Here is a 22,764-nt window from a genome sequence, read left to right on the forward strand (position 1 = left end):
TGCACCACGTGACTTTCCATCTAAAAATTCCAAGATGGCGGATCCCGTCACGGGCTGAGTCCGTCGGTGGCGCGCCCGCCGCGGTGTCCCGCGCACCGGAGCCATCGCCACGCGGCTCTCCCGCCTCGTCTGCCGCCGACACAGGTCAGTACGCGGCGGCGCACCGCTGCTTTCCACACCCTCGCTCTCGATCGGGCCTCTCTGTGCTGACCCCCGCCGTGGCGTGGGGCTCTTTCGTTGCCCGCCGGGTTGTAATGGCGGCGGAGACGCTCCCGGCCGCCGCGTTCTTCGAGTGGCCGTTTGAGTGCCGCTGGTTTTTCCTCATCTCTCCGTGCTCCGAACCGTGAGGCGCGGAGCGTTCTGGAGAAGGGAGGTGATGGGCAGCTGCTTGAGCCAATCAGAATCGCCCTTGCAGCGGTGGCGGGCGTATTTGAGCCGCTCGGCATTTTCTGCCACGCTTTGATTGGTCGACGCGCTAGGGCGGGTGGACCTCCCTCTCTCCCTCCGCTCACGGCGAGCAGCGCCGCCGCCTCGGTGCTGCGCGGGGCTCGGCGGGAGCGATGCGGGCAGCGGTGAGTGCCGCGGGCGACGGCCGGGCCCGCACCCGGCCCCAGTCCCAGCCCCGCCGGGCCCAGGCCGTGTGGGCTGTGCTGAGGGCGTGGGCCTGGGGGCGGCGGGGCGCGGGTGTTGGCCGGGGCGGGCGCGGCGGCCCTGCGGCGGGGCCCTGCGGAGCCGAGCGGGGTCGGGTCTTGCTCGGCGCTTCCCGGTGAATAACGGTGGACTTGGGGAAAGTTTGTGTCGGTGCGGACGCGCTTCACGGGGCAGCGGCTCCGGGGTTGGAGCATGGAGCTTGTCCAATGGTCCCCCGCTAAAAAGCACCGTTAAAAATGTTTTTTTTTGGTAACTAGGAGGAGAAAACAAGGAGTGTGCTCCTTAACATCACCGTGTTTTGAGGCGGTAACGTTGGGCTGCAAAGGGAAGATGACAGCTCCGAGCCGAGGCAGGGCTCTACACTATGGCTTCTCCCCCTAAAACACGCATTTTGGGGAGCTGTGGGTCAATAAAGTGTGTGAACCGCTCCGAAATGTAAAGAGTTGCCTTGTGCAATGAGAAACGAGGCTGAAAAAGAGAGGTTCTGGTGCGTTCGGAGGAGGGTGTTGCTGAGCGTTTGGCTGTGTGTGGGTTTTGCTGCAGGAATTTATCAGGGAAGATGCTGTGCAATCCCTCTGCTCTGTCGGGGTTCTCTGCTGGGTGCACGGCACCTTCGGCAAGCAGAACGTGCTGATATAATGGCTGTTTGGCCATCGTCTCCCCCGTTCAAAGGGATGTAAACCTGCCCGTCATGCACAACACTTGCGTAATTGTGTTGTGGCACTCGTTTGGGGAGAGTGGAAGGCTTTTTCGGGTGGTTGGCTTGCTTGTCAACAGCCTGCTTTGGGAGCTTTACATAAAGCAGGCTTGTCACCAAACGGCTTGTTTTGTGCCTGTTAAGCGAGGATTTCATCTTGCCTGGTATTCCAGACTGGATTCCAGGTCTAAAAATGTTCCCAAGAAGTGGGATCGGTGTTAGAAAGCTGTGGGTGGATTCAGGATGTGAAAATCACTTGTAAAGCTGGGAAGCAGGGTGCTGGAGCGGGGTAGAGGCGCTCGCTGGTGGTGTGTGTTTCTTCTCACCAAGCAGCTTGGTTCTGTGCTTGTTCCCAACAGCTGTATTCTGTTGCCTTCCTCATGCTCATGTGAGCCTGGAGATATGGAGTGAGCATGATTTTGGCTGTTGGCGCTCCGGTCTCCTTGTCAATGCATTTTGATTTACTGCTCTTATGCCCTGTCAATAAATGGGATTGTATTTGCTGCCATCAAAGCGCTTTTGGTTGTTGCCAAAAGTTACCTGGAGATAATTATTTGAATTAGGGATGAGTTGTTTTTCTTCTTTCTTTAATGGCAACATTTGTAAAAGCTAAGGAGCTGTGAAGTTTATATAATAATCTGCTTCTTGGCAAGCTTGCTTGTTCCTATTTCTCCTTTGCTTTCCCTAATGTGGGCTGTCGCGGCACCGGGTTTTTAGTTGTTTCTGATGTTCCCATCACCCCCCTATGGAGTTTTGAGCCTAAAAGCTGCTATTGGCACTCAACAGCCTTTTTGAGGGCACTGAATTAAGGAAGCTCAGCTGCATGTATACAAATATACAGCGATTACGAGGCAACAAAGTTAGTGCAGAATCATCCTGTAGCCATGGCAATGTGCTCACTCCGTTACATTTAGAGATGTAAAATGCCACCCAGTTAGAGTAAGTTTTAGCAACTGCAGCCTCTCTGTATCAAGAGAAATGTGTAAGACATGACTTTCCAGGATTATATGCTTCCTGTTGGGATGTTTTGGCATGTGCATCTGACACATTCCAGTTGCTGGTGTTAAGCTGTGCCCTTGGTTGCCCAAATTAAGGGGACAAAAAGAATCCCCAAATGTTTCCATCTTTACAATTTAACTTTGCCATCCCGTAATTCTTTTGGGTTTGCTTCCCCGTAATTCTTTTGGGTTTGCTTCAGGACTTGGCTGTAGAAAGGAGACAGATCAGAAAATGCATGAAATGCATTTTGAAAATTACCTTGGAATACCAGAGGAATTTGCCATTTACTTAATGGGCTGGGGGCATGAAAGAAGAGTGTAGGTATGGCATGAAAGTTTTTATTCCTTTGGGAGGAAATGTTTGTGGAGCAGTTTGTGTTCATGTTGTGTGATCTCCAGCAGACTATCCTAAAGTAGGAGAAAACAGGCAGGTGTGAGCTACTCAACCTGTGGTCAGCACCAAGGGAAACACACAAAGAAGTCCTCGAGGAGCCCAGGGAACATCTGGCAGCCCCAGGTTAGGAGGTAGCAGGCTGGGTACACCAAGGGCCTGTGAACTCCTTAGTGGAAGTTGGTTTCACTGATCACTTGCCTTTTGATGGTGACTTACTAGCAAAAAGAGTCAACCAGAGAAAGTAGTTTCTTGCACGTTTTAATCTTTGTGTTCGTCAAAATGCAACTTCTTGCTTTGCTGTGCTCATGTTACACAGGCTTCTGTGTTCCCATTAACACAAAAGAGAACTTGGACAAGAGAAGGCTCTGAGGAGACCTCTAGAGCTGTTTTCCACTGCCTAAAGGGGGCTACAGGAAACCTGGGGAGGGGCTTTGGACAAGGGCCTATAGGAACATGACAAGGGGAATGGTTTTAACCTGCCAGAACAGGGGAGATTGAGATGAGCTCTTAGACAGAAGCTCTTCCCTGTGAGGGTGCTGAGGCGCTGGCACAGGGTGCCCAGAGAAGCTGTGGCTGCCCCATCCCTGGCAGTGTTCAAGGCCAGGTTGGACACAGGGGCTTGGAGCAACCTGCTCTAGTGGAAGGTGTCCCTGCCCATGGCAGAGGTTGGAGCTGGATGAGCTTTAAGGTCCCTTCCAACCCAGACCAGTCTGGGATTCTATGAAAAGTGAAAACAAGAGGGCACTTAGAAGAAGGGGCTTTGAATTGTTTTTGGCACTTTTGGATTGCTTGAAGTGTTTCTCCAGTGGTTGTTTGCTGTGCTGGAAGGGTTTTGTAAGGCCACAGTACGTCCTTGTCCTCGTGTTTTCTCAAGGGTAACATGCATCTGTCTGGGTTAAGTGCAGTGAAGTGTCTGCTAGTGCGATGCTCTCTTTAGGATCTGAAAACCTGGATGCTCGCTGCCCAGCTGTGCCAAAATAACCTTGGGCTTAAAGCATCTCTTTTCCAGTTAAAGAAGTGATTGTGTTACACTCCTTGGCATTGAATTGTTTTGTGTTTACTGGAAATAAATACTCTTGGCATTGTGTGTGTGTGTGTGTGTGTGTGTAGCAGAGTCTTGGGACCATATTTTTACTTGTCTTGCACCTATTGAGTACACACAGTAATATTACCAGAATAGTTTATCTGCTGAACGGTATCTGTTGCTTAGCTGGTTCCAGACAGCAACAGTTGTCACAAACCACCGCGAGATGTTAACTGAACCTGTTATTTGGATACTGGTAACATCATTCATGGAATATTTGCCAAGTGTTCTTGATGACTCTTTTCGTGTCATCTTCATTGCTCGTCCAGGTCACCTCTAGCTTGTTTCCAGTTACCCCATTGCTTGTCTGTAGTCTTTTACCTAGCCTACAAGGCCGGCTATTGGGTTTGGATTCTGTCAGACTCCTGCTGGGGTCCTTTGGGTTTGTGCTTTTGTAGAAGCCTGTTTTGCTGGAGACAGAAGCTGGCAGGATGTGTTGTCACTCACTTCAAACCTGCTCGTCAGTTTTGAGTCCTCGTCCCTAATGCTTAGTTTCTGGTTTTCAGTTACTTTTGCTCCCAGGTTCCCCAGGTCCAAGCATCCCGATGCTCCGAAGCAATGAAAGGAACCCAGTTCTCCTCTCAGAGGTCTGGGTACAGGGGGAAACCCCATGAAAATGCCTGGGTTTGCCTCATTGTTTAAGCTGAGAAAAGGCAGAAACACTAAAACTGACTGCTTTAATAATCAGGAATGTGGCAATGTTGTTACCTACCGAGAGGCATAAGAAATGGGAGTAAAAGCTGTGTGTGTGGGGGGGGGGAGGAAATGCATCTTAGCATTTTGATCTGATTTAGATGGTCTCTGCTGTGGGCACTGTCTCTGTATTCGAGCCCTTGGGTGAGGGAAGTCCTCAGACTGCTCTAGTAACTCCTGCCACCTGCATTTTGATTGTGTTCTGCAGAAAACTGAAGTGGGCCAGGTTTGCTTTCTCCTGCAATGGCCCATGTTGATAAGGCAGTCCATAACAGATGATTCGTGAAGTGATGCTTGTCATTGCTTGAATAGTAAGCAGATTTTGGGTGATGCTGCTTCGCTGCAAAACATGGGCAGTTGAAACTGAGAGGAGAGACAAATTATCTCCTGTGTTGCTGGCTGTTTGGAGCTAGCTGCCTCAGAGTGTGTGGGGCAAGGGGGGAATGGGTGAAATAACGGGGGTAGAGAAGCAGGAAAGCACACAGAGGTTGCGTAACAGCTTTGTAAAAGGGAACAATTAGGAAAAGACTGTAAAATCTCTTGGAAAGCTTCTGTGGTTTTCCCTTTGCAAGGAATTACAGCTTGGCCTTCCTCTATAAAAACTCAGGCTTTTCGTTCTGTTTTTCATGGTATTCGTTGCTAGACATGTCCTGATCAACTCTGTATTTTTTCCCTTGATGTTCTCCTATTGGATATGATTTGATTAAAAGCTGCTTCAAACTGCCATCTACTAGTGCAGAGGAATGCTGTGTTGACTTGTGGTCATGGGCACACTCAGCCATCTGTCCTCATGAAGTGATTTAACCTTTGTTCCTCAGACAAGAAGCATTTAAAAACCAAAAAGTTACAAGTTGAAAGTGGGATCTCAGACTAATGAGAAACTTCTTTCTAGTTTGGTCAAGATGTAGTTTTAACCTAAGAGTCCTCTGAGATAGCCATTTAGTTTGGTAGAGAAGCGGAAAGGAGCCAGAGAGGTGCTGGGGGAAGCTGAAGGCAATATGTGCAGCTCATGTGGCTTATCTGGGTCTGAGGAAGAAAGAGCTTGTTCTTTTGGAGCATTGTTTAGACTGGAGCTGAGGAACAATTCCTTCCCCACAGGGTGCTCAGGCATTGGAACAGGGTGCCCAGGGCAGTGCTGGAGTCACCGTCCCTGCAAGTGCTCACACACCGCAGAGACGAGGCCTCAGTGCCATGGGTTAGTGGTGGCCTTGGCAGTGCTGGGGAATGGTTGGACTGGGTGAGCTTAAAGGTCTTTTCCAACCTTGTTGATCCTGTGATTCTATAATCATTCCAGTAGTTTGGACATCAGATATGACTAAGTGTTACTCTGCCAGAGTGTTGCCCACGAGGTGATGATGCCTAGGAGCACATTCAGTAAGTTCTTCATCTCTCCATGGTGAAGATGTGACTTGCTGAAGTGACAGGTTGAAGCCTGCTGTCTTCACTCCCTTGTGTTCTTCCAAGTTAGATCTCGCGTAGCCTTTCCTGGACGTGTGTATCTACACGTTTTATAACCAGCCATAAGCTGTCGGGTGACAAACTCTTATTGTAAGGGGTCTGGTTTTGCAATCATAGGATAAAAGCATGTCGAGGAGATGACCATCTCTGTGCTGGCAGCATAGCAATGTATTGTTTTAAATCTTTTCAAACAGCTCACTCTTATTGTGGGGAGCACTGACATCCAGTTGAACTTACCTCCATTTATCTTTTAGGAGGAGTGAAAAAACGCTGCCATTTCCTGCGTAGGAAATAATTCACTTTGTGATTTTTCTGGAGAACTGGTGCTTTAATGAGGTGTCTGTCAGCAAGACTTAATTACTGTTAAATTCTGTGAACATTAGTATTCTGTAACCGGTTCTGTGTGAAATGGAGCTTCATTTGTCAAACGCACATGAGGGCATTAGTTTGGTACAGTTGGCATTAAATGTGAGAAGCAGCAGTTGTTCAGGGCTACCCTGTTGCTACTGGTGTGCAAGGTGTTGTAAGATGGTGTACTGGTTTGAACCAGTGCTTTGTCCCGTGTGCAGTTGTATGTGAGGACATGGGGAGCAAGGTGCGTGTGGCATCACAGCTGTATCCGAACTAATGCCTTTGGGCTTTTCACCTTAAGTAAGTAGTTATTTACATTGGCTCTTCAGGATTAAAGGGAGATGAGCATCTTATGCTGGTCCCCTTTTACCCAGCCATTTCCAAGTTGTCTTCCTGTTTGAGTTTTCATTTTCCTTCAGTAAAAGCCTAAAGCTTGGATGATGTTATTCTTAGCCTGTTAACATAAAAATCCCAGACTGGTTTGGGGTGCAAGGGACCTTAAAGCTCATCCAGTTCCAACCCCTGCTACAAGCAGGGACACCTTCCACTAGAGCAGAGTGCTCCAAGCCCCTGTGTCCAACCTGGCCTTGAACACTGTCAGGGATGGGGCAGCCACAGCTTCTCTGGACACCCTGTGCCAGTGCCTCAGCACCCTCACAGGGAAGAGCTTCTGCCTGAGAGCTCATCTCAGTCTCCCCTGTTCTGGTAGGTTAAAGCCATTCCCCTTGTCCTGTCTCTACAGGCCCTAATGAAGAGTCCCTCCCCAGCATCCCTATAGGCCCCCTTCAGATACTGGAAGGCTGCTATGAGGTCTCCATGCAGCTTCTCTTCTGTGTTTTCCTCGTATGCTCAAATAACTTGCATTGTGTTTGCTCAGCAGAAAACCGTTCAGTTTGGATGTTGCATGGACAAAACTTTGTCTAGTGTGTGTTGCTCTAAGAAAACGATCCAAAATGTAAGCCTGAAACAATGAATGAATTCTGTTGGATGTTGTTCCCAGTAAGTACTCAGAAAGAAGTGTTGGTCAAAGTATTCAGAAAGGTGCATTTTCCCAATGGGAAAGAGTTTTCCAGGTTTTGTTGATGTTTGCTCCAGGCTCTAGGGGTCCTAGAAGGAGAATCCATAAGTAAAACTGAGCTTTCCTGCAGGCTGGATTATAGTTTAGGGCACTGCGTACTAATAAAGAAAGTTGCTTCTCCAGCCAGCACAGACTTACCAATAAATAAATACCTAGTGCTTTGGCTGAGTCAGGAAGGGGACCCGTCTGTGTTGTGGTGCGGATGAGGCTGGCAGGACTCAGACACAGAGACTGATCTCTTGTGGCACAGCAGGAAGCCTGGCATGTTTCTTTAGATTGTTTGGGGGGAAAAAGGGAGCACAGGCACCCGTGTGCGGTATCTCAGGACACATGGGGTCATGTTTCTTATGGAGGTCTTGTTGGAGGGGATGAATGATGGCACCTATTATAAACCTGGAGAGGGCAAGAAAACAGTAGGGTGCAGTCTCCTGCTGCCTCCTGCTTCTTTTGCAAGGAGACGGATGCAGTTTGAGTGTGCTTGGGGCTGTTGTAGTGGCTTCAGGGCCAGTGAAAGAAATGGCTCCCTAGGATGCTTGCAGCATCTTTATTGGGTTAGTGCTAAACAGAGCCATTTCTTTCTCTATGTACAGCTCTAGTGCTGCTGTTTCCTGCTGTTTGTCAACAACCCAGCCCCTGGATTTGTGTAAACCTTCCTTTGCTGTGGTTAGTGATTGCTGTCACAGATTACTGAGGTTCTCCATGTTTAGGTTGGTTGCTGCTGCTCTTAACTTGGTGGCAGTGTGATGAAGCAAGGCCCTGATGGGTTTGGTAGTGAGTATGCACAAAACTTTTCATCTTGCCTTTGTTCTGTGATGAAGAGAAAGGGTAAAGCAACGTGAAGAGGCTACACAGTCAGGTGTGTTTGGAACTAGTGTTAGAGATGCTGCTGAGTAACTGAACCTCCCAGTGGACTGGAACAGATATTGGCTGCCGTGAGCTGCATTTGCATTTCTGTTTTTCTTGACCTACTTAATGTAAATGGACACAATAAATTATCTTCCATATGGATTCTGTGGTGCACTTCTACACAAGACTGATTTTTCTGTTTGAATCTAATGGCAACGTCTTGATTGTGAGAAAATCACAGACTTGGAGAATGGTTTGGGTTAGAAGCTCATCCAGTTCCAACCCTTGCCACGTGCAGGGACACCTTTCACCAGAGCAGGGTGCTCTCAGGCCCCTGTGTCCAACCTGGCCTTGAACACTGCGAGGGGTGGGGCAGCCACAGCTTCTCTGGGCACTCTGTGCCAGCGCCTCAGCACCCTCACAGGAAAAGAAGATCTTCTGCCTAAGAGCTCATCTCAGTCTTCCCTGTTCTGGCAGGTTAAAGCCATTCCCCTTGTCCTGTCCCTACAGGCCCTTGTCCAAAGCCCCTCTCCAGGTTTCCTGTAGCCCCTTTAGGCACTGGAGCTGCTCTGAGGTCTCCCCTTAAGGAGCCTTCTCTTCTCCAGGCTGAACCAGCCCAGCTCCCTCAGTCTGGCTCCAGAGCAGAGCTGCTCCAGCCCTCGCAGCATCTCCATGGCCTCCTCTGGCCTCTCTCCAACAACTCCACGTCTCTCTTGTGCTGTTGCCCCAGAGCTGGATCAGGGCTGCAGGTGGGGGTCTCCCCAGAGCACAGCAGAGGGGCAGGATCCCCTCCCTGAGCTGCTGCTCATGCTCCAGGGGTGCGGCCCAGCTCATGGAGGGGGGGGGGCTCTGTCCTCAGGTGTACACTGAAGGGTCATGGGGAGCTTCTCCTCACCCACCACCCCCTTCCCAGTGTTTTTATCCCATTTCCCCCCCTCCCCCTCATTTTTACCTGCCTTGAGATGCTGGTAGAGGCTAAAGGATGCGTTTGAGTAAGGAATTTTAGTTTGGCAGCATGGTCAAAAGAGGGAGAGGACTAGAATTGAGCAGCAGGGTAGCTGATGTGATTTCAGGGCAAATGGTCGCTCTGTTTCTGGCTGCAGTATCCCTTGAAGAAGATGGCCTTCTAAGTTGAAATCTTATTCATGAGAATTGTGAATCATTGAACATAAGCGCGTCTTTTACTGTACAGTCTTATGAGCAGTCCACACTGGTTTTGGGTGGATTTACACAGATTACATGGTCTTGTTCACATCTGTGGCTGGATGTGGATAGCTTAGGCTGATGTTTCCTGTGTTAGTTTATGCTTTGTAAACAGAAATAGGTGGTGGTGGGACCTGCTGAGTCTGATTCTCATGTCTGGTCCATGGCACTGCAAGTGTAAAGATAGGTGGTGTTCCATTTAGGGGATGGATCAAGCCCTTCTCAGTGAAGAAAGCTTACACGCCCATGGAAAAAGAAAGCACAGTGCATTCTATTGATGGGGGGGATGAATGGTATGAATCCTTCATGGGCAGTTCTGGGCTGATCTTGGTGAACTGGCTGGTGACCTGGTGGTGTGGGGCAGCTGGGAGGGTGCTGTGGGGTTTACAGTGGCCCTGGTGCAGGTATACAGACCATCAGACCACAGTGTTGTGATGCCAGTTACTGGCAGTGTTAGAAGGCTCAGCTGAATCCATTTTGGCACTGAAATTGTGCTGCTTCTGGTCTTTGCTATAAAAATGCTGGTCTAAAAATAGCCTGCTGTGGAGGGATGCTGAGAGCAGGGGAGTGGGTGAAGAGCTGGTGTGTGGAACGCAGGCACAGGGAGTGGTGGCAGGGACGGTGCCACACAGTAATGCTGCTTGCACTGAGTGGGGTCAAGGCAGGCGAGTTTTGCACAAGGTAATAATTCCATTGTAAGAGGAGAAGGAAGTAAGGAAACTGAGACTTGGAGATAGACATTGAACTCTTCCATAAACCTAGGGGTGGCTGGGCTGGCCCTTTTCAAAGGGTATGTGCAATAAAAGCCCAAATAGCACTTGGGTGAGGAGTATTACACTCCAGATATGAAATCCTGTGGTGTAACAGCTAAGCCAGGCTGTCCTGGTGCAGGTCCTGTTAGAAACTGGACTTAGAGCTGCAGAGGCACCATAAAGCCATTGTGTTTCTGTTTAATAAGGTGCTTGCCTCATTTAAATGTCAGAAAACCCCAAGCAACTTGAGATGTAGCTGTCTAATGCTAGAAACAAGGGCATCTTCTTTGCATGGGGCTTATCACCCCTCCTCGGGAGAAGGATATCCAGTTATTGTATACTTCCCATTCCTAGGTCTTCCCAAGTGCCATTCTGAATGACATTCCCCACATTCTTTCCTTTGCTGGAAAGAGCTGCTCAAGCCAGGAGGCCCTGGAAACAGGGAGATAGCCTAATAAACTAATGCCTGAGCTTTCTCTTTGCTGAGGGTATCCCCAGGATGATATCCCCCAATCTGAGGAGCTCAACAGGGACATCTAATGCTTCTTGCTGCCTTTTTGTCCCAGTGAGAAAGCATCTTTGGTGTCTACATTCACAACATGTAAAGAGGAGCAAGTTAAGGCTATATTTAAATGAAAAGGGGGGAAAAAAAAAAGGAAGGCAGCATATTCTTGGCAATAATTTCCTCTTTTGCTGTAAACTGTCTGCATTCCCTGGGGGATGAGGTCTCCCTTTGTGAAAATCTGTTCTGGATTCAGTCTGTTTGACAATCTCGCTGTGTGACTCCCTTCCGTTCTGTGTTTTGGTGATGGAAATGAGCAGTGTCTGCTTCTAGGTACTGTGATTGTATTTTCTTTCTTTATCAATCCAAATAACCTCTTAAGTATACTGGGGACAGATGAGGCTTGAATTCCTCCTCTTGCAACACAAGGTGTTCTCTGTTCTACACTGTAAATATTTATCTCTTGTCAAAGCAGAGTGGTTCCTATTGGGAACTGATCTGGCATGCGACAAGGTTTTCCTTAAGGAATTTGTTTCCTTTTATTTACAGTGTTATCGTATATTTAAATTCCAGGGCCTCAGTGTATAGCTCTGAGGCTTGTTCCTAACACTGGCAACACAAATGGAAAGCAGCAGAGCCTCTGAATACAGCTAAATGAATTCTGAGCATATGCTGTAGCCAACCAACAAGTGTGGGTGTGAAATTCAAGCAAACACAAGAAAAGGTACTAATGTTTTCCTGCAGCTACAGGAGGATTCCTAAATGAGAAGAGCTTTCTGGGCAGTATAGAATGGGCTTCCAATGCAGTGCTTGGGGTGGCTGTGATGGAAAGAGCATGTCTTGGGCACAGGTGTTTCAGTACCGGGCATTTTGCAGTCGATTATTTTTTTTCCCTGCCCTTTATTGGGCTCTTCCCTCCTAGAGCAGGCCCTTGCAGACCCTTTCTATGGCTTCATGTAGCCTCCCTGCCAGCAAATATGCTTTGTCATAACCCTTCTTCGGGACCATCAGTGCTGGGAGCTTTACTGAGTGTAAATTGCTGTTGTGTTTACCATAGGTACGGAGCTTTTGGGGAGTTGGAGGGTGCTCTAAGCTCTGCAGTGTCTCTTACATTCCTGGGTAAATGATTTCTGTTGTATTATGCTGTATGTGGGAGGCTTATTCAGCCTGGAAAGGTCTGATTTGTTGGTTGTTACATCTGCCTAGCTTTAGCACACGGCTGGTTTTTGATGCTAGCAATGGATGAGTTTCTTTGAGCTCATTAGATAGCTGATTTCACCATGTACTTTGAGAGGAGAAGACGAGGGCTGTCAAGTAGGTATCCTCATTGGAGTACTGTATTTCCCCTTCTTTTAGGAAACAGGCTCCTGGAATAACTTAGTGAAGCTGAGTTCGGTCCCTGCCACAAAAGGGAAGAGCTGCTTATAAATGTGCAGAACGCATGTCTGGGGCTATATCCAAAACTGGCCTTTGTCTCTCTGATTCAGAGGTGATAGGCAGATAAAAGAAAGTGTCTCTCTGATTCAGAGGTGATAGGCAGATAAAAGGAAGTGAAAATAAAGAGAAATGCTTTCTTTGGTGCTGATGTTTCACTACAGAATCCCAGAATCCCAGCCTGGTTTGGGTTGGAAGGGACCTTAAAGCTCACCCAGTTCCAGCCCCCTGCCACAGGTAGGGTCACCTTCCACTAGAGCAGGTTGCTCCAACCCCCTGTGTCCAACCTGGCCTTGAACACTGCCAGGGATGGGGCAGCCATATATGTATTTACATATCTATATTATATATGTATATACACATATATATGTACATATACATGTATATATACATGTATATGTACATATATGCATATAGACACATGTAAAAATATATATACATATGTATATATTTATTTCACAAATCTCTTTCATATAGATCTATATGAATCCTTTCTATATTTAATCTTTCCAGATAGATGTGTTTCTGCTTGATGTGTCTCTCAAAACTTCAAGGACAACAGATGGATGTCCCAGTATTGCCTTTCAGAAGCAGCTCTCCCGAGTTGCTGATCTGCTGTCGAGTCACGTAAACTGCAGCTCTTGCTCTGAAGTATCTGCCTTCAGGGGTGCATGGTCAATACAGCTTTTATTTCCTCCTCTCTGGCATCTTGTGGGAAATGGGCTGTTTGTGGCTTTGGGGCAGCTAGCTTTTTGGAACTGGGAGTTGATGAAACTTTGTTGGGGTCATTTGCAGCTTCAGGTAGAGTCTTTTTGATAGTACTTTTTATGGAGCTTCCAAATGAGGGTGTTAAAAGGTAAATGTCCAAAACTACTTGCAAATACTCTTATGTTCAATGTGGGGACTTGTTTTTTAATAGATACCTTGGAATCATAGAAGGCTTTTGGTTGGAAATGACCTAAGAGATGACCGAGGCCCTCAGTGCCATGGGTTAGTGGTGGCCTTGGCAGTGCTGGGCAGTGATTGGAATTAATGAACTTAAAGATCTTTATCCAACCCTGGTTGGTTCTATGATTTAATGATCTAGTCTGGTGTTTCCTTGAAGGAGAATTAAAGCTGGCTCTGTCAGAGTCTGTGTCTTGCTTTAACACAGTGAAGTTCAGCAGAACTGAAGGTGCTTTTGGATGTTCCTAGAAGTGGCTGCTGATGTACATATTTACTGGTACATTTTCAGTGCCTTCTGTGCATCTGGATGTGGCAGCAGCCTCTGTTCCTTTCCATTTCAGTTTATCTCCCCATTCCAGCTTAGGAACAGATCCTGACAGCCTGCTTTCCCCTGCCCCAGCGTGTGGAGTGCTTTGCATGCAGAGTGATCTGAGGGAGCAGGGAGGCACGTTGGATTTGCAGTGCTGTGTGCTCTTGATTGAACAGCTTAAATGCAGAGGAGTTGTTTGGATGACCCAGCAGTGTGTTTTTGCAGCACAGGAAGACATAGGATGCCCAGAGAAGCTGTGGCTGCCCCATCCCTGGCAGTGTTCAAGGCCAGGGGCTTGGAGCAATCTGCTCTAGTGGAAGGTGACCCTGCCCATGGCAGGGGTTGCAACTGGATGATCTTAAGTCCCTTCCAACCCAAGCCATTCTATGAATCTATTCCTGTTCATGTATTTTAGAGTAGCAGCTCTGTAGCAGGTGATGAAGTGAAGAGACATTCTGCCCAGCAGAGCTGTGGTGGCTAATGGCAGCTCAGAGAATTATTGAGGATGAAGAAGACCATGAAGACCATTGAGTCCAACCATTCCCCAGCACTGCCAAGGCCACCACTAAACCATGTCCCCGAGCACCACATCTACACAGGGACAGTGACTCCAGCCTTCCCCTGGGCACCCTGTTCCAATGCCTGAGCACCCTTTGGGGAAAGAATTGTTCCTCAGCTCCATCTAAACCTGCCCTGGTGCAACTTGAGGCCATTTCCTCTTGTTATCTTGGAAGCAGAGTAATTCTTCCTGGTGTATCAGTTGAAGCTGTTGGTGTGAAGCTTTCGGGAGGATATTTAGGAGCATGCAAAAGTGCAAAATCCCCTAATCCAGCCTAGGGAATAACAGATCCTGAAGTTCAGGCTATGGTGTTTGGAAAATTGATGGAGAAAGCTAAAGGGGGTCAAACCCTGGTTTAACTTACTTGGCTTGATTCCTAACCTGAAAGAGGGATGTCTTAGAGGGAAGAATAGCGTGTTTATGCTGTTTAGTGTGTAAAGCCATAAACAGGGGTATAAATTTTACTCTAGATCATAGAAAACTAACACAGTAGAATCCTTGCACATGTGAACTTGGGCTCTAAGGCTTCCTTGAGCATGCTAACTTGAAGCCTCTTCAACTAGTGACTGACAGTGCTTTAAAACCTACCTTCAAGCCCCCTATATGACTGATACTGTATCAGTCCTTGAAATACAGCCCAGTTTTTGTGGCTTTACCATCCAGTTGTCTTCTTTCAAGGACCAATTCCAATTTGTCTTGCTGTGTTCGTGTTGTGCAAGCAGAAAAATAGGATCTATAAATCCTCATGTAAACGGAGCTCTTTACTGCGAGTTCAATTACAGCCCTGGTGTTGGAGCAACACCTGGGAAGTGAAGTCCCAAAGTTGGGTGGCTTCTGTCTCTCTATAGACAGAAGAGCTTCTTCAGAGGTTTTTGTCCTGTTTGCTTTGATGGTGCTATACCCTGAGCCCAAAGCCCCTCAAGTACATGTAGTTCCACTTGTTCCTGCCTTGCTTTTCTTGCTTGTCAGCTGCAAGCTTGAAATATTGACTGAAGAGTCTGGTTGTTATCAAAGGCTGCTGTTGCTCATTAAAAATGGAACCCTGCTTAGGGGGGGTACAACACAGGAATTGACATCGTCCTGCTGATGGAGTTGATTTTCTGTTCTAGCCATGTATGTGGCTCGAGAGTGGGACTTCTGAGTTAAACATGGAGCAAGCGGCATTCCCCCTTGTCGTATTGCTCCATGCCCTTGTCAAAAGCTCCTTTCCAGCTTTCTTGTTCATTTAAAGGTTTTTTGATGTCAAAAAGAACTGTTGACTTAGCTGCTGGTGTTCCGTGTTATCTGTGTTTCGGTGTTTGACTGCCAGCTCTGTCATGCTCTTACAGGTGTATGTCAACATCACTTTTCATATGCTGATGAGGAGAGGAGGAAAGGTTTTGCCAACAAATAACACAAAGAAGTTTATATTGCACTTTACCTTTAAAGCTGTATTTTTATTTTCCTGTTCACTGCTGTATCCTCTGTGCTTATATGTGAAATCTGTGCTTAGGTGATGCCCTCATTAAGATCCTTTGAGTAAGAAGATACGCAAATACATAATGCACTGCATGTACACTGGGTAGAGATTAGGCTTTAGCAGAAGCCCTTCCCTGTGAGGGTGCTGAGGCGCTGGCACAGGGTGCCCAGAGAAGCTGTGGCTGCCCCATCCCTGGCAGTGTTCAAGGCCAGGTTGGACACAGGGGCTTGGAGCAACCTGCTCTAGTGGAAGGTGTCCCTGCCCATGGCAGGGGTTGGAACTGGATGAGCTTTAAGGTCTCTTCCAACACAAACCATTCCATGATTGATATGATTGTATGATTTTTATTGGCTGTAGGAAAACAGACGCACGTTAAAAGAAGAGATGGAAGAGTGACACCACAAGTTCATGAGGACTGTGGTCTGGATTGCTGTGTTGCTGCGGAAACAAGAGTGTTTTGGTAACAGTATTAGCATTCAGTGCAAGGCAGAAGCAGTCAAACCTGCCAACATGTAAACTGCAGCTCCTGTGATGCTCTGTTTTGTGGGTGAGGGTGTGCTGTTGTCTCATGAGCTGGGCTGTCACCCTGGAGGCCTGCATGCTTTCCTGCAATGGATAGTTGCACTCACAGCCCTGTTTCTGTAGGGCAGGCTCATGGGAGCTGGAGTTTGGGAGTGAAAGAGGATGTGTGTATGAATGGTGGTAGCAATTCCTGCCAGTGGCCTAGTAAGGCTGCATTAATAGGTGTTCTTTGCAGGGGGTATGTGATGTCTAGGTGCAGTAAATGGCATTGGTGTTGTCCTCAAACAAAAGAGCTTTCTGGGGCTTAACAGTGAGTGTTTAAGCCACTTAACTAAGGCATGGAGAAGAATAATGCAGAAGTGAGCTAAGTGGCTCCTTCCAGACTGTGGCTGGGCAGGGTTGGGTGAGCAGGCATGGATGCCTTCTTTCTGCAAGGGAGGTGAGCTCATGTGCTGCATATGGGGAGGTGGAGGTGGTGGACCAGGACTGAGATCTTCAGGGCTGAGCCAGGTAAGCCTGTGAAGCAGTCAGAGAGTCCAGGGAGAAGAATGTGTTTGAATCCTGTGTTCAGCTCTGGGACCCTCAGTACAAGAGAGACGTTGAGGTGCTGGAGCTGGTCCAGAGAAGGGCAGTGGAGCTGGTGCAGGGCCTGGAGCACAAGTGTGATGGGGAACGGCTGAGGGACCTGGGGGGTTCAGTTTGGAGAAGAGAAGGCTCAGGGGGGACCTTATCGCTCCCTACTACTGCCTGACAGGAGGTTGGAGCCAGGAGGGGCTGGGCTCTGCTCCCAAGGAGCAAGGGATGGGACAAGAGGAAACGGCCTCAAGCTGCACCAGGGCAGGTTTAGATGGAGCTGAGGAACAATTCCTTCCCCAGAGGGTGCTCAGGCATTGGAACAGGCTGCTCAGGGCAGGGCTGGAGTCACCGTCCCTGCAAGTGCTCACACACCGTGGAGACGAGGCCTCAGTGCCATGGGTTAGTGGTGGCCTTGGCAGTGCTGGGGAACGGTTGGACTGGGTGAGCTTAAAGGGCTTTTCCATAGGTTGATCCTATGATTCTAAGCTTGCGTCGTGCAACTGGTGTCAGTTTGTGCTGTCAGTGTGACACCAGTTGTTGGTGTTCTTTCTGTGCCAGGAGCACTGGGGTACCCCCATTGCAGAATACACCCCACAACCCCTTGTAATACCCCTGTTCTTGTGTCACCTATTTTCCAGGGAGCACCAGAGGGCTAATCGGCCACTTGAAAATGATGCAACAACTTGTTTGTTGGAGACCTTGAGGCATGGTTCTTTCCAAGAGCATGACAAAGGTCAGTGCTTAAAAAGCACAGTGGTGCTGGTAGATGGGAACAGGCTGGTTCTCATCCGGGCACTGAACACCAGGGTAGCTGAGAACATGGAGAATGCAAGTTTCTGGTCCAAACTAGCCCTGCAGTGAAGTCAGTTCCAAAAGAGACTTGGGGAAATGTTTTACTTGACAAAAGAATGATGTGACAGGGTTCTTTAGACTTAATTATTTTTTGTGGTAATCAGATAGCATTCAATTAAATAACAGGGGAAAAAAAAAAAGAAGAACTGGCCTAACCTTAAACAATGTTTGTTCTTGAAAGAAAAAGTCAATATTCTTTTTGCAAGTTAATGAAATAACTCGCAGTGATTGATGACACATGTACTCAGCTATTTTGTGCTGCTAGAGCAGATGGGTTGGGCACAGTGAGTGACCAGGAATTGTGATTCTTTGTCAGAAGGAACAAGAAGTTCAGATGTGGGTTGTAGCAGCTGAAGTACAGTTGGGGCTGTTCAGCCCGGAGAACAGAAGCTGCGTGGAGCCCTCAGGGCAGCTTCCAGTGTCTGAAGGGGGCTGCAAGGATGCAGAGAGGGACTCTTCATCAGGGACTGTGGTAATAGGACCAGCAGTGATGGGTTCAAACTGAAACAGGGGAAGTTCAGGTTGGAGATAAGGCAGAAGCTCTTCCCTGTGAGGGTGCTGAGGCGCTGGCACAGGGTGCCCAGAGAAGCTGTGGCTGCCCCATCCCTGGCAGTATTGAAGGCCAGGTTGGACACAGGGGCTTGGAGCAACCTGCTCTAGTGGAAGGTGTCCCTGCCCGTGGCAGGGAGTTGGAGCTGGATGAGCTTTAAGGTCCCTTCCAACCCAAACCAGTCTATGTTTTTGTCCCTAGTTTTCCCTACCTATGTATGAGGATTTGAAAACACCCCAGGTAAAGAATGGTGAATTGTGTATTTTTAGCAGTTGTGAAAGCAGAGCTAGAGTGAAAATGTGGTTGGCAAGTTTGGTGTTCAGTTGTTGCCTGAAACTAATTACATAGGTGTTGGGGTTTTTGTCTATGTCAAGCTGTTTTAAAAGGAAAGAAGGATTGTGTGTGTGCACAGGCAGCCGGAGGAAATAAGGCCTGTTTTGAAACCTGCATTTTTCATACAATCCCAGACTGGTTTGTGTTGGAAGGGACCTTAAAGCTCATCCAGTTCCAACCCCCTGCCATGGGCAGGGACACCTTCCACTAGAGCAGGTTGCTCCAAGCCCCATTCAGCCTTGCCTTGAGCATTGCCAGGGATGGGGCAGCCACAGCTTCTCTGGGCACGCTGTTCCATGTGACTGCCCTGCACGAATTTAGGGGGATCTTAATACGTAGTGGAAGTTGTGTTTGGATCACAGGCACCCAAAAGGAAGCTTGAGGTGCTGCTGAGTTTGCAATGGGAACGTTCAGTTGGTGTGAGTGTGCTGCAGCCTGCTGGGTCACACATGCTCTTCCTGGCACTGAAATGTCGTTAGGGGTTTGATTAACAAGAATTGACCATTTTTGTTCAATTTTCAGTTAAATATTTAAGTTTTTGGGTTTGTTTTTTTTTTTTTTTTGTGCTTTGAATTCTTGTAGCTGTGATCTGCAGGGAAGGGATGAAGAAATGAGGAGGAGGTGGTCCATAAACTCCCTGTATTCTTCTACCTTTGGTCTAGCACTGCTTTCAGCTATCTGATTTGAACTCCTTCCCATGCAGAAATACTAGGATGGAGGCAAAACATGGGATGAGGGGAGAAGAGGGCTTCAGGAAAAGCCAAGATAGTGGAGTTTTGTCGATAACTGCCCAATTTGTTCCATCTCCTCCAAGGCTTTGGAAGCAGCTGGAGCGGGCTCCTGAGGCAGGCTTCTCTCCTTTCTGCCTCCCACGTGGATCCATCTGTGAGACTGCTTGTTCTTGCTGCTCTTGCTGAGAAACTGGATTAAGCTCAGAAGCATCCTGCTCCTTCAGACCCTCTGCCAGAGCCTTGCTAGTTAAGGAGGGCTCTGGAATCCTGCATATTCCCAGGTTTTTACACACAGGCAGTTGCATTTCTCAATCTGCAGCTATTCCATGAGCCCTGCTCCCACTTGACTCTAAACCCAGTTTTCCAAGCTGTTGCCCACTCTATCAAGTGGAGCTCCCACGGAGTGAACATGAGGTGGTATTTCCAGATTTGCTCATGTTCCTAAAGGTGATCTTGTGTTCAGAGTTTTGGATCATGCATTGGAGGCTTTAGGTCCACTTGTCATCCACTTGGTTGTTCCCAAAGCCTTGGTTTTTTGCTTTCATGTGGATTTGGGATGCCTTCAATGCTGCTTTAACAGCAGTGCGTATCAAGGTCTAAAAACAAGGGGGATACCAGTAGATTCCCTTTTCATCTGTCCAGCTATTAATGTCACATATGGGGAAGTAGAAATGATGTTAATACTTTGTGTACTTCTGGCAATGAAGGGCTTCAAAAACTGCATAGTATCCACCAGAAGATCTTAATGTCATTCTTTTTAGGACATGGAGGCACCTTCAGCTTTCAAAGTAGCTGTAACTGTTGGTCGTGGTGGTCTGTAGATGGTAGGAGGGATTGGATGCAGAGATGTAGAAAGTCTAGTTATAGAATCCCAGACTGGTTTGTATTGGAAGGGATCTTAAAGCTCATCCAGCTCCAACCCCCTGCCTCAGGCAGGGACACCTTCCGCTAGAGCAGGTTGTGCCAAGCTCTGTCCAGCCTGGGCTTGAACACTTCCAAGTAGAGTCATAGGATCAACTAGGCTGGGAAAGACCTGTAAGATCATCAAGTCCAGTGAGGAAAACAGACTTCTGCTAAGGGCAAGCTCTAATGGTGGCATTATGTTTTAGTTTAGCATTGAAATGGATGAAGAAGTCTTCACCTGTACTCAGATATCAATGTTCCTACTGAAATACCAGTTTGGGTTAGTTTCTCATCATGTGGATTGATACCACTAAGGTGGAAGGACTGCCATCAGAGATCAGTTGGAGCTGGTGACTCCACCTCAAAACCAAACTAAAGCATGGGAAAGGCAGCCTTACTTAAGGGGTCTGTGTGCTCTGCCCATCATAGTGGGGTATTTCTCGACAGCAAGAACCAAAAGGAGCTGAAAGTCTATAAAGCAATTTTTCTTCACTGTTTTTATGAAGAATTTGTGCTACACATGGTGACTTCTACCCTTGAATAGCTGTGGGTTAGTTTTGTGTTAATTAGGTGGCTCACAGTTAGTTACTAGTGTTGTGCCACTTGTAGCTGGTGTTCAGTTCATTCTCATCTCTGCTGGTGTCTTCAGTGCATGTATAGCACTGCTTAACAAGCCACTGCCTAAAATAAAGCAGGATTGCTCCAACAGCAACTACCCGGAACTGCCTAGCAATGTATTATAGTCTTCCCTGAAGGAACTGTGTAAATACACAGTAAGTATTGGTTATTCTTGAAGTCTTAATGCACATAGACTGTAATTTAACACTTAGGATGACTGTGGTTAGAGAGAGAATCTCTTTCTGAACATTATAACATGCAAAACCTGTCACAAAGTTAAAATGTTTAGTGTGAGCATATAAGCAGTAAATGCTCACAGCGTGTATCTGGAAGTGGAATTGAAGAGAGAGGCAGAGACACACTATTTGTTCTGCTCTTGGCTGCCATGTGAGAATAGCACTTGTAATGGTTGGCATTGAAATGTCAGCATTTGCTAAACAAATGCACTGTGTTTTAATTCCTTCAAGTACTGGGTAATGATTCTGTGTTTCTTAGGTGGTACATTTGAATCATTGTGTGGAGCTCTGGCTCCTAAAGGTAGGAACCTTTGGCTGTGCTACTGCAAGATAAGAGCATGGAGAAAACAAGTAGCAAAGATGGGATGCTCCAGTAATAAGAGCTAGACTGGTCAGTCTGGATCTGTGCAAACTGTGTGAGAAGCTGTTTGTAACAGCGGTTAGGTTGGGGTTTCTGCTTAATTATTAGTTACACCCTTCTAACTGTAACGAAGGCTTCAGCTACTCCAGCTCAGTCTGCTCCCTGTTCTTCTGTGTGGGTGCCTGAGTGCTGTGTAGGTACTTCCAGTTGTGAGTGTTTTAATGAACGCAGCTGTAATTACCGCTTGTGTGGAGCTGAGTTTGCTGTGAGATTTCAGTGCAAGGGTAGAAAGTTGTAAGGAGTAAACTGCTGTGCAAAAGGTGGGACTGTCACATCCCAGAACTGAATGGATTTGGTGACTGTAGAGTGGGGTTGTAGGTGTTTTCTCTTTAAAGGTACTTCAATTGCCACGTTCTCCAGCGGCATCCAAGGTGTACCTTGGGAGGTGTTTCACAACAGGACATGCACATGGTGGCAGCCCTCCAAAACGCTCTTCTGCCAGCCAGTGACTTCTAAAGAAGCACTTGGTGGTTGTCCCCTTTCCTATGGAGTCTGTCCATTTGCTTTTGGAATTCAGGCACTCTTGTGTTTCATAGTGCAGCTAAGAAGGAGTGTGGGATGCTCTCTGCTCTAGCTTTCCACACAAAGTATTTTTTCTGATCTCTTTATTTCCTTCATTTCCACCCAAACTCTCTCCCAGAAAAAGTGGGAAAAACTTCTTGCTCTGAGAGAAATGGATGGAAAACAAAGAGACTGGTGACTTCTCTGCCATGATTCTGCATCACTCTAATATCTTTAAGTCATCTCATGATCTGCTTCACCTGCATGAGGAATTTGTACCGGAGACAGAAATGCTACCTACAGAGACCTACAACTCTTTGAGAGGATGATGATGGTTGGGGCTTCCAAATGTGTTTTCTGGGAGAGGTCTGGTTTGAGAATCACTGCAGGAAAAACGATGGGCAGCGCTCATGGAACTTGGTCTCCAAGGACAGTCAGTGAAGCTGTTTTCTGCTTGAGAAGCAGAAGCTGAAGTGATGTCAAAGGGTTGTGTCGGGTCCTCAGGACTGCTGCTACTGGTCTTGTCAGCTTGCAAAGCAGTGGCCCTGGAGACATGGTCCCTAGAGAGAAGAACCAGCCCTGGAGACTGTTTCACACTGCCTCTGCACTAAATAAAGATGCAGGAAATCATTTTGTGGTCACAGTACATTATTATTGCTTTCAAATAGCTATATGCCTTTCCCTTGTCTCCTCCTCCTTTCATATATATAGATCCTGTATTGGCAGGGTTTCATAAACAATCACTGCAGAGCAAAAGCAGTTTTTGTCTTGTTCCTCTGCGTAAACTTTGGGGTCTCTTGTCAAAGAAGATTTAACCACCAACTCTCCGTAGGTGTGAGTCTGTGCAAAGCATGGACATGCTGCAGCATCAGGTTGTTCACCGGCTGCATGGTAGGAAGCCAAGCAAGCACCAGGATGGTGTCATCATCTTACATGGAGCATGTGGGATTAAGCTTAATACTGGTTGTGCCTGTTAATACAGGAAGGGGCCTAATACCTTGGTTGATTTTCTTTGTTGAGGGGGGTGTGTGATGGAAATCATCTTGTTATAAGAATTTAATCTGCAGTGTCAGGCAGCAGGATCATACAATCCCAGCCTGGTTTGGG

General features: G+C 47.5%; 1 protein-coding gene across 14 annotated transcripts in view; it reads left to right on the top strand.

The window, feature by feature from the left end:
* Nucleotides 1-7: 7 nt before the first annotated feature.
* Nucleotides 8-22,764, top strand: part of HDAC4 (histone deacetylase 4) — a 214,718-nt gene continuing 191,961 nt past the window's right edge. For 6 of the 14 annotated variants that reach the window (XM_057422078.1, XM_057421961.1, XM_057422060.1 and 3 more), the window contains exon 1: nt 8-144. The gene's annotated coding sequence lies outside the window, so the exon portion shown is untranslated. Of the gene's footprint in view, nt 145-502; nt 573-2,748; nt 2,864-7,203; nt 7,326-13,340; nt 13,364-17,162; nt 17,246-22,764 lie in introns of those variants that run through there. The other 8 variants (XM_057421971.1, XM_057421980.1, XM_057421999.1 and 5 more) reach the window with 8 other exon arrangements.

The sequence above is a fragment of the Pezoporus wallicus genome, unplaced genomic scaffold (assembly GCF_028554395.1).
Source record: "Pezoporus wallicus isolate ANWC-B61680 ecotype Strahan unplaced genomic scaffold, APGP_CSIRO_Pwel_v1 contig_3488, whole genome shotgun sequence".
NCBI classification, from domain to species: Eukaryota; Metazoa; Chordata; class Aves; order Psittaciformes; family Psittacidae; genus Pezoporus; species Pezoporus wallicus.